Genomic DNA, 11,374 nt, shown 5'->3' with positions numbered 1-11,374 from the left:
GGGGGGGGCAGCAAGATCCGGCACGCGCCTTCCCGTGTCCTTGGCCCTCCTGCCTCACCTGGTGGCGCCGAAGCGAGACGCCTGGGCCCTTCCTTGCCTCCTACTCCCGCGAGTCGCCCCATCCTCCTTCCCTGCCTCCCTCCCCGGCGTCAGGGCCCCGCGGAGGCGTGTGCGGCCTTCCCACAGGTGACCTCGCATCCGCCACGGACACATCCCGGGAAACAGGACCGGGAAGAATGGATGTTTTGTGGGCGAAGATGAGGTAGGCGACATGCTTTGGTCCTTACCTGTCACTCACCTCGATTTCACTAATGTTCCTGTTTCTTTTACCTCCACCAGCACGTGCTTGTCACCATGACAAGAGAAATAGAGTCTTCCCTCTAAATAAGGGACGGGATATTTGTCTTCTGTACTACATCGATGGAAATCAGACTTTGGGGTTCTGTCCCTTAACAAATTAACACATAATTGAAGCAATTTTTGCATGTGTTCTGTAGACTTTTAATATACATGGAATGATCAAAACCATATAATTGCGCCAAATTAGTAGTTCAAAGAGGGAGAACCGACAGGGGCCTTACAGTTAGAGACGTCTGCTTGGACCTGAAGGAATTGAGGTGAATCTAAAAGGATAATCCCTTAGGAGACAAAGGGCAATTTAGTCAAGAGAAGAAAACAAAGTATTTTTAAAATCATATTAAATAATTGTTTAGATAAGAAGGTGAGAGGCAATAGGAGAGCCTACACCTGAAAAGCAGCAAAAATACATCACATGGAATTCATTGTTTGATAGTTTCTGACATAAAACAAGATTTCTGAGACCAGTCTAGTAACCTTTTCATCTACTTGTTATTTAAATGTGTCATCTTCTTCTTGTTTAACCTTTTCTCCACCTGTTCATTTAGTATGCTGCATTTTAAAAGCCACTGAGTCAAATGTGTGATTGCCTCTGCCCTTTGATACCGTTTAAAAATGTGAATACTATCTTATCATATTTATTTCTTTATTTTCCAATTTATCCAGTTATATATTCTTCGTCTCTATTTTATATTGGAAGTATCCTAGAGGATAAGAATTATTTTGAATTGCTTGATGAGGACCTAACCCAGTGCTGTAAATAGTAATTAATAAATATTTATGATGACAAAATTATAACGTATTTCTTTGGAAGTATAATGATTATTGCATAATGAGTTTTAGGGAGAGAAGATGGTAATTAAAAATAACTGACTTATTGTATAACTCAAGCAAACACACTCTTCTTTAAGTGCTCTGTTCTTGGGGCTGGCCGGTTACTCAGTTGGTTAGAGTGTAGTCCTGTGACACTAAGGTCACGGGTTCGGATGCTCCTACCGGCCAGCCGCCAAAATAGACAAATAAATAAATAAATACTGTGTTCTGGAAATTAACCAAGTAAAATGTAACTTATTAATTTGTCAAATATATTTGCCAAACTCAAGTTTCTATATTGAAATAATAATTTCTTAAGTCTAAACCGCAAGTTAAGTTCATCAGATAGACTCTAATAGCTATTAAAAAAAAAAGTCCACTCATGTCTTTCCATTTGGGGAGTGGATAAAGATCAACTTACTTACCTTGATGATCTAGCAAAGTTCAGATTAGTTTGAACTTCACCTACAAAATTAATTAAATTATTACTTCTATATTGAGAAATCTGGGATTCTTTTTTAGGGAGAACAGATTCCTCCCCTCCCCTCCATTCACACACAGAAACCTTAGCATCTTATTAATACAACGTAAAATTGTTAAAGCAGCTTCAGATATTTTCCTGGCCTCTCTTCTTCAATGGAGACCAATGTAAGTCCTTTATTCATTTATTCACTAGGGGGCACCAGTCACATATAAGAACATCACAGACATCTCAAGAGATGGTAAATATAAATTGGGAGTGGCAGTTGTGCCTGTATCACCTCATCCGCACACCACCTGAAACAGTAATGTATTTCTTTACATTTATGAGCTGTCCAAACATACACCAAGAACTAGAGCTGTATAACTTACCCACTCTGGAACCTTATTATTTGGCGTGAATACTACAGTCCAACACTCAATTCACAAGTGGTTAACAGATACCAATGATTGCCCAGAGTCAAAGCCTGCCTGTCCTAGTTGTGCAAAGAGAAAGAGACCTGTATGTTCACTCACCTAGAATGATAGCCATCTAACCAAAACAGTCCAACACTCAATTCACAAGTGGTTAACAGATAACAATGATTGCCCAGAGTCAAAGCCTGCCTGTCCCAGTTGTGCAAAGAGAAAGAGACCTGTATGTTCACTCACCTAGAATGATAGCCATCTAACCAAGATCCTGGTGGCACCATAACACAATAAAAGCAAATATAAGCATCCATAGTATTTGCGAAATTTTGAGAACAGAGTTCTTTGGTGTAGATTGAATACAAACAGAATACTCACAGTTATCTACAAAAAATAAGGGAGAGAACATTATTATAATAAAAAACAATTTCATATAAAATAGCAAAATATTTTTAAATGTCTCACAACTCATACAGAATTAGCAACAAAAATCAAACTGTTTTTTTACCCTAAGAGTTTCAAATTTTCAGTGTTGGCAATATTGTCCGTGTCCTGTGCTTTCAAAGAAAAGTGAACCTGGGAGCTTGTTGAGTCAGGAGTAAAAAGAAATAATCTGATTAAAGAAAAGCTTGTAGAAAGACTGTTAAATGTTCTAGAAGTAAATTTTGCTAAATGGATACTACTTAGAGAAAATGTAGAAAATTGGTGATAGAGCTAATTGCTGTCTATTATTTCCAGTCTTTTGTTTTATTCTGCTTACCTCCTCCACTCCATAAAGATAAAAATAAAGTGTAGTACCCATGATATAATACAGGAGCTTCACTAATTTGGAATTACAGTCTTTTCCTTAAGATGTCTATCATTCTACACTTTTTAAGATGTTTGCTTTTTCGCTACCTTGTATGCAACTATTTTTATTTTTAAAATATAGCTTTTCCTGATACAACTGCGTATATCACAAAAGAAGAAACAATAAAACAAAGTGAAAATCCCTCCATAATTTCATCTCCTATTTTAATAATTTTTACCTGTTTATATAAGCCCCTTTTTCTTTACACAAATGGTTATTTATTATATGCTATTCCCTAATCTGCTTTTTAAAAACTTAACAGTAGATCGGGAACACTTTCCAATGTAATATCAACTACTTAATATTTCATTATACGGACATACCATAATTTATTTAACCATTACCATATAAATGGACATTTAGATTGTTTCTAATTTTGTGAACTTGTCTAATTATTCTTAGCATAAATATCTACAAGGAAAATTTCTGGGTCAAATAATTTTAAATTTAAAAATTTTGACGCATTATGCCTGCTTAACCTCCAGAAATGTTGTACCATTTTATAATACCCACAAAATTTATGTAAGTGTGCCCATTTCCCCAAACTTCATTCTTCTTACAGAATTTAATTATGCTTTGTAATAATTACTGATCTGATAGTTAAATATTAATGCTGTATTTCATTGTTGCTTAACAGTTTATCATGTTTATTGGAATTTTAGCTTTCTTCTCAGAATTGCTGACTTGCATTCTGCACATTTCTTAGTAGTTGTGTCTATTTTCTTACTGATTTATAAGAAATCTTTATGTAATCGTTATTAACAGTTTGTCTGCAATGTGTTTATGTTGCAAATATATTTTCCCAGTTTATTATTTGTCTTTTACTGGATTTATTATAATAATTTTCAACTAGGAATACTGTAGGCTGAGAGTGAGTTAGACTCACCCGCCACGACCTCCACCAGAATTATGTATCAAAATGCCTTTTCAAACTGTATAACCCCTGGCAGTTCTGATGCATACTTCTTTTTTTTTTTTTTGTCCTTTTTGAGACCGGCCGCACCGCGCTCAGCCAGTGAGCGCTGTGAGCGCACCGGTCATCCCTATATTGGATCCGAACCCGTGGCGGGAGTGCCACTGCGCTCCCAGCACCACACTCTCCCGAGTGTGCCACGGGGTCGGCCCCTGATGCATACTTCTAAGTTCATATGCTACTCCCTAAGAATTGCAACTACAAATAGTTTTCATTGGGTATTTATTATTTGGGAGTCAACTAGTAAGTTCTCTTTTATAGGTCAAAGCTATCGAACCAACCTCTCTTCACCTAGTCATATTTCAAGGCCATCTACCACACTTCTAGTTATGCATTCAAGGGCATAGTGATGAGTACCAAACCAAGGTGCCTCTGCCAGTTCTTCTGGGCTTGGTTAGGACAACCAAGAAAAGTTTTGTCACTCTTAGTTGAGTATTGTCTGGGTTGCCATTCCCTTCACTTATTATATCCTATAACATCTCCATCATCACCAGTGATACAAACCTTGACTGAGCAATCTGATAATAAATTGAAAGTATTAAGGGGAATGCTTCTTCACCCTGCTCTTATCTTCCCATTCCTAAAAAAGCAGTCTGGTTTCATTGTAAGAGAAGACAAAAGGGGCCCCTGTGAGGAAATTAATTCACCATGATGAAGGAAAGAAACTGGCTGCATTTCAAGGACTTAGTATAAAAACCCAAGATAGAAAAGACTGTTGATTCCAGGCCAGCATTTAGCTGATTCCAGAAGCAATCCTTCACCAGCCATCCTGATGATCTGGGAACGCCTTTTAAGGAAAATGGCTGTATGTAAATAAGTTTAAAGAAATTTGCCAGTAAATGAATTGTAGTGTTTTGTGCTCAGCAGCTTTGCAGTGGGACTGACCTGACTGAGCACCATACAAAAATGAATAACCTCCTTCACACCTTGGAGAAACTGGCTTGATCCTGAAGGATGTATACACAAAACTAAAATGTAAATAAAAACTGAGGGAAAACATTGGCTTCTGTAGCATCACATATATCTGGTCCCTCTTTCTCATCCTTTTTTGCCAGCTCCTCCTGTTCATTCTGAGCTGTGAATTTTAGAGGTTTTTCTGGCTGCTTTGTAGTCTTATTTATTTATTTTATATTATCCTTCCTGCCAAAATTATTTCATGAACCCTCATAGCATTGGTTGCCATCTGTGTTTATGATTCCCAAATGTATATCTCTATCACACATCCTCTTTGAAGGTCATGTCTCATAGCTTGTGTGATACTTAACTTTTAAATGTAACTCAGGCATCTTGAATCTCAGAATGTTAACACTTATCTCCTCTCCCCCATTCTGTTCTTTCATATTTCTTTATTTCTGCACATGCCAAAAGCCATCAATGACACTTTATTCTCCCTTACAACCCACATCCAATCCATAACCAACTCCTACCAATTCTACATGCAAAATATATCTTGACTCCTTTTACTTCCTTCAGCTCTACCTTGTACACTTTAACTTAATCCCCCATCATTTCCTTTTCATCTTAATTACCTCAATCATCTCTTAACTGATCTCCCTGCATCCATTTCTTGCCTTCTACAATTTATCCTTACACAGCAGTTTGCACATCTTTTAAAATCACACATCAGATCATGACATTTTTTTTGCTTTAAAAACTGTTAATGTTTCTACTGCTTTCTGGAAGCTCCAAAGCCTTCACATCTAGTAGCTTAGAACATTGATTGTAAAGGTTTCTTCTTATCTAATAAAAGTGTGATCTAGAAATCCCATTATTCTTTTGCTACTTCTTCTTTTGCTCTACAGTGAAGCTATTCTGAACTTCTTTCTGTTTCTACAAAGAGCCAAGCTCCTCCTTGACTCAGGAATTTTTCCCATGACTTTTTCTTGGAATACTCCTCTACAATCTCTGACTAGAGCTAACACTCACCTTACCTTAAATATATCACTTTCTTGGGGAAACTCTTCCTGACTATGATAAATAGATCCCTATTATATGCACATTCATGTTGTCTTGTACTTTCCTGTCATAGTATTTGTATTATTTAGCATTAGGGCTGGATATGTATTACAGAAAAACCTCAGATAAAATTACCTAAAACAAGATAGAAGCTTTTTTTTTTTAGACCAAAACTAGTAGAGGTAAAATAGTAAGCGAAAGGTAAGCTCATAATAGAGCTTCAAAATACATAAAGCAGTATTTAGCAGACTAAGGAAAGGATTAGACAAATTCAAACTCATCATTAGGGAATTTAATACTGAGGCACTGACACTTACCCAGCTGTGTCCAGCCCAGCTGTGGCCATTAGGCATCCAAACTGTGCCACACTAGGCTGTAACCAAGACCCCCACCTGGACGTCATGCAGCCCCACCCAGCTGCAGCTGCACCTTCAGTTCTTTTCACCCTGTGGTTATCACAGACTGCTGAAACTGAAATTCTTTTAATCTTTTTTTTTCTTTGTACTCTTCTACTCTAAAATAAAGCACCCCCTTACCATGCTGTAAAACCTGGAAATGCTATGATATAAAAATAACCGCCCCCCTGCATTGGGCTGCTCAAAACTTTGGACATGAGTTATTTTGAGCCAAATGTTGGCATTTCAATAAACTCTGTTTTCCTGTTTTAAGCTTTGGTGTTTCCTGCCTCTCCCTGCAAGGTCACCATAACTCACTGCAACATTTCTTGGGGAATCATCCAGAATGGTGGAAACAGCAGCTTGACCGCCTCTCGTCTCTCGGTCTTGGCCCCCGAGACACCCAATAACGCGGACCGGACTCAGGTGCCAATGGAGAGTTTTGAGTGAGTGGGAAAGACCTCTCCGGGTGGACACGGAAGTTGAACCCTGAGCACAATGGAACCCAAAGAGGTGCAGGAACCAGACCAGGGGAGCTCTGCCCATCAGACTAGGTAAGGACCTGGGTCCCACTCGGTTCCTACTCCTGTGTGAGTAGAAGGGAAGCCTGACCAACTCCCAAAGGGTGGAATGTCTTAGTACTCCATTTCACAGAGGAAACCACATTCCCCATTCAGGTCAGGATTTCAGTAGTTTTTGGGTGGTGAACTCCGTTCTATGGAGGAAACCATCTTACATTTTTCGGTCAGAATTTTTGGAATTTTCGGGTGGTGAATAAAAGTGTGTGAGTTTGTGTTGCTGAGACATATCCTAGATACGAAGTGAGTGTGGAGTCCTGATCTGCAGGTCCATTGTGACCTCATACGGGTAAGGGTGATTCTTACAAGAGAGTTCCTGATGTAGGATTAATACTGTATCACCAAAGCCAAGAGGTGCTGGCTCTGCTCACCACAAGGTGAGCAGCCGGAGATGGACAAAGTGATTGGAATTGAGTGACTGTTGCAGCACCGATCACTGGTAGGAAACATGGGAGGAACACCTAACAAACAAACTCCCCTTGCCTGTATGCTAAGGAATTGTAAAAAGAGCTTTTCTGGTGACTATGGTGTCAAATTATCTCCTGATAAACTCAAGGCATTCTGTGAGATAGATTGACCATCTTTCAATGTAGGATGGCCCTCTGAGGGCCTTTAACCTTTCCCTTATCCGTCAAGTTAGACAAACATGGAAATGACCCTCAGAGCGACCCTAAGCAGTACCCCTATATTAATTCTTAGGAAGACTTAGTTCGTTCTCCACCCTCCTGGTTAAAGGCCTGAATGGAAAAACATTACCAAACTCTGCTGGCCAGAAAAATGTTAGTCCCAGGTTAGACTCACACCCAGACGTGACTGTTACATGTGGCCCTCAAGCCAACTATTCTGCCCTCAGATCTGGAGGATCTACCACCTCTCTATTTGACTGGGCCAACTGTTCTGCTGTCCCCACGGCCCCCATCGCTGCCTCCTACTTCAGCAATGATTCCAACATCTCCTCCTGGCCCATCAGAAGGGACCATTTTAACTCCCACCTCTTCCAGAGACCCCACTGCTACCTACTCTGACCCCATATGGTTCACGCTGGACCCAATCTTCAACTGAGTCACCACGGGGAATGGCTCTCCAGATGATGCTCAGAGAAACTTGAGGTCCCTTATTCTATGATCAGGATGGGCACCTCAAGGGAGGACACCCCACCTTCATCTATCAGCTGTTCACAATGATTGATCTTCTGAATTGGAAACATCAGATGCCCACATATACTGAAAAGCCACAGGCTATGTTTGATGTGGTCCAGTCCATAATCCAGCCTCACTGATCCACCTGGATGGACTGCAGGCTGCTCCTAATGACTCTCTTCAATACAGAAGAAAGATAGCCAGGAAGCTCTAAAGTGGCTCCAAGACCATGTCCCAGCCAGGACACTGAATACCCAAGTGTATGCCCAAACTCATTTCCCAGATGAGAATCCACACTGAGACCCCAACACAGGCCAGGGCCTATGGATGCTGGAACGGTACCAGTAAGCTCTCCTGGGAAACTTAGACAGGAGGGGGAAAAAAGGCCAACCAATATAAACAGAATCTCTGAAGTCCTCCCAAAGCCAAACAAAAGCCCCATTCAGTTTTATGAGAGGCTCTACAAGGCAGTCTGCCTCTACACATCTTTTAATGCTAAACAAACTAAAAACCAGAGAATGGTCAACACTGCTTTTGTGAGACAGGCATGGGGGTCATACGCTGCAAGCTCCAAAAGCTGGAAGGATTTGCTCTTTAACGCTAAACAAACTAAAAACCAGAGAATGGTCAACACCGCTTTTGTGAGACAGGCATGGGGGTCATACGCTGCAAGCTCCAAAAGCTGGAAGGATTTGCTGGCATGAATGTCACCCAGTTCTTAGAAATTACAACCAAGGTGTTTGTCAACCAGGACATAAAGGCCTGCCATGAGACAAACAAACAAATGATTAAAAAAAAAAAAAAAAAAGGTGGATTTCCTAGTTTCTGCACTAGCCAAAAAGTTGGGACCTACAAAAGGGCCCCAACGCCAAGGCCTAAAGCCAATCAGAGGGCAGCCACAGGATGCCCCCAGTTCCAGACCACCCCTGAGACCCAACAAATGTGCTTTCTGACATAAAGATGGTCATTAAAATTATAAATGCCCCCAACTCCTGGCCATTGATAAGGGCAAATTCCAGCCCCTGAGACAGGGACAAGCCTCCCAAGGAAACTGCAACCCAAACTATCTACCAAGACACCCCAGCAAGATTTCATTAGCTTGGCTGAACTTAAACAATATAAAAGTGAAAATGAATAAGACTGACTGGGCTTCCTTTCCCTAGGCCCCTAGGAGGCCTTGATCCAAATGATGGTAGAGGGCCAACTTATAAACTTCATGATGGACCCTGGAGCCAAACATTTGGTAGTCACACAGCCTCTTGGACTTTTTTCTTGGAAATAAACTATCATAGAGATATAGGAAACCAATGGAAACACACGTTCTTGCTGCCCAGAAAATGCAGCATAGGAAAAAGAGAGGTCATTCATGAGTTTCTCTACCTGTCCGACTGTCCAGTGCCTCCACTTGGACAAGATCAGTTGAGTAAGTAACAGGCCCAAATAACTTTCTCAAAGACCAGAGAGATGACCCTGACTCTGGGAGATTCAAAGGATCAGATCCTATCCCTCACCATTCCCTAGGAGAAGAATGACAGTTGTTCAGTGTAGAGTCCATGACACCAATATTGCTGGAGCTTTCCTTCTGAGTACCCAGAGTTTAGGCTGAAGACAACCCACCAGGTCTGGCCAAGAACATTCCCCTGGTCCTAGTGGAACTGAAACCAGGGACAATGCCAGTCCAATAAAAACAATACTATATCCCCCAGTGGGCTCAACAGGGGACACAAAAACATCTGGACAGACTCATCGAGCATGGACTTTTAAGGCCATGCCAGTCGCCCTGGAACACACCTCTACTGCCAGTTCAGAAGCTGGAGACCAACGACTTCCAACTGGTACAAAACCTCAGGGCAGTGAACCAAGCAGCCATCACCCTGCATCCTGCCATTCCTAATCTGAGCTTGAACCTGGCTGATGCTGCTTATTTCACCTGTCTGGACCTTAAAGATGCCTTCTTCCATGAAAAAGTCAAGTATCTGGGGTTCTGTATCTCCCAAGGACAATATGAACTGGGACCAGAACACAAACAGGCTGTCTGTTCCATCCTGACCCTCAACACCTGAAGACAAGTTCATGAGTTCCTGGAGACAATGGATTTCTACAGGATCTGGATCCCTAACTTAGCAATGCTGGCCAAACCCCTATATAAAACAACCAAAGGGGGAAAGAAAAAAAAAAAAAAAAAAAAAAAAGACAAACCCCGATCTAAAAAACAACTCAACAAAAGGCATTTATGGACATTAAAAAAAAAAAAAAGACACTTATGAGGGCCCTAAAACTGGGACAAAAAAAAAAAAAAAACCCCGGTCTAAAAAAAAACCCAAAAAAAGGCCTTTTTGGAAATTAAAAAAAAAAAAAAAAACCCCGGTCTAAAAAAAAACCCAAAAAAAGGCCTTTTTGGAAATTAAAAAAAAAAAAAAAAACCCCGATCTAAAAAACAACTCAACAAAAGGCATTTATGGACATTAAAAAAAAAAAAAAGACACTTATGAGTGCCCTAGAACTGGGACTAAAAAAACAAAAAAACCCTTCTTTTTATATGTCCACAAAAAACATGATATTATGGTGAGAGTTTTAACTCAAGTTTCTAGGGTCTGGGCACCACCTGATGGCATATCTTTCAAGACAGATGGACACAATGGCCTGAGGCTGGCCACCCTGTCTCTGGGCAGCAGCATCCACAACGGCTTCTGGTAGCCGAAACTGACAAGTTAACTTTGAGACAAGAAGCCCACTTCCACTGGAACAAAATCCCATGGTTTAGTTCTGGACATGGGCTTCTCCTTTTTTTAAAATCCCGTATGGCAGGCCTCCCCCTCTCATCAAGGCTACTCAGGATGATCTGACAGAAGTCAGACATATAACTTTACAACAACTCCTGGCTCTAGAAAAACCTGATGCAGACCATTCACCAATGGGTAGGAGAATGACTCCCAGTTAGTCCTAACCCCCCTGTACACCCCTACAAGCCGGGTACCTCTGGGTGAAAAAAACGGAATGTACAGCCCCTAAAACCCCTTGGGGGGGGGGCTTTTACTGTCTTGTTGTCTACTCCTACTGCAGCCAAAGTAGCTGAAGTCACTCTGTGAATACATCACAACTGACTCAAACCAGCTACCACCTCTTGAGACTGCATTCTTCACCCTAAAAGTTAACTCTCCAGAAAAAAGGACCAAAAGCTGCCATGGATACCCCAGATGACAACAGCTTTGCTTCAGCCACTCCAGGGGTTTATTGGTCAACACACAGCAGAAGCTTGAGGATCACCAGACAAAGATAAAAAAAACTAACTCATATCTCAGTACAAAAGTACGGCTAAAACCCGAAAAGCCTCTTCAGAGGCTAGATTAACATGTTTAGAGGATTCAAAACCCTTATTTTATAGTTCTTTTCTTTTTTTTTTTTTTTTTTTTTTTTTTTTTTTT

General features: G+C 40.7%; 1 protein-coding gene across 4 annotated transcripts in view; it reads left to right on the top strand.

The window, feature by feature from the left end:
• Window positions 1–34: 34 nt before the first annotated feature.
• TTK (TTK protein kinase) overlaps window positions 35–11,374 on the top strand; it is a 97,466-nt gene continuing 86,126 nt past the window's right edge. For 3 of the 4 annotated variants that reach the window (XM_008582564.1, XM_008582563.1, XM_008582561.1), the window contains exons 1-2: window positions 35–262; window positions 6,507–6,786. The gene's annotated coding sequence lies outside the window, so the exon portion shown is untranslated. The remainder of the gene's footprint in view (window positions 263–6,506; window positions 6,787–11,374) is intronic. The other variant, XM_008582562.1, reaches the window with a different exon arrangement.

Source organism: Galeopterus variegatus, unplaced genomic scaffold, assembly GCF_000696425.1.
Source record: "Galeopterus variegatus unplaced genomic scaffold, G_variegatus-3.0.2 Scaffold2666, whole genome shotgun sequence".
Lineage (NCBI taxonomy): Eukaryota > Metazoa > Chordata > Mammalia > Dermoptera > Cynocephalidae > Galeopterus > Galeopterus variegatus.
Note: the sequence above shows the minus strand (reverse complement) of the source record. Positions and strands in the feature narration are given on the sequence as shown.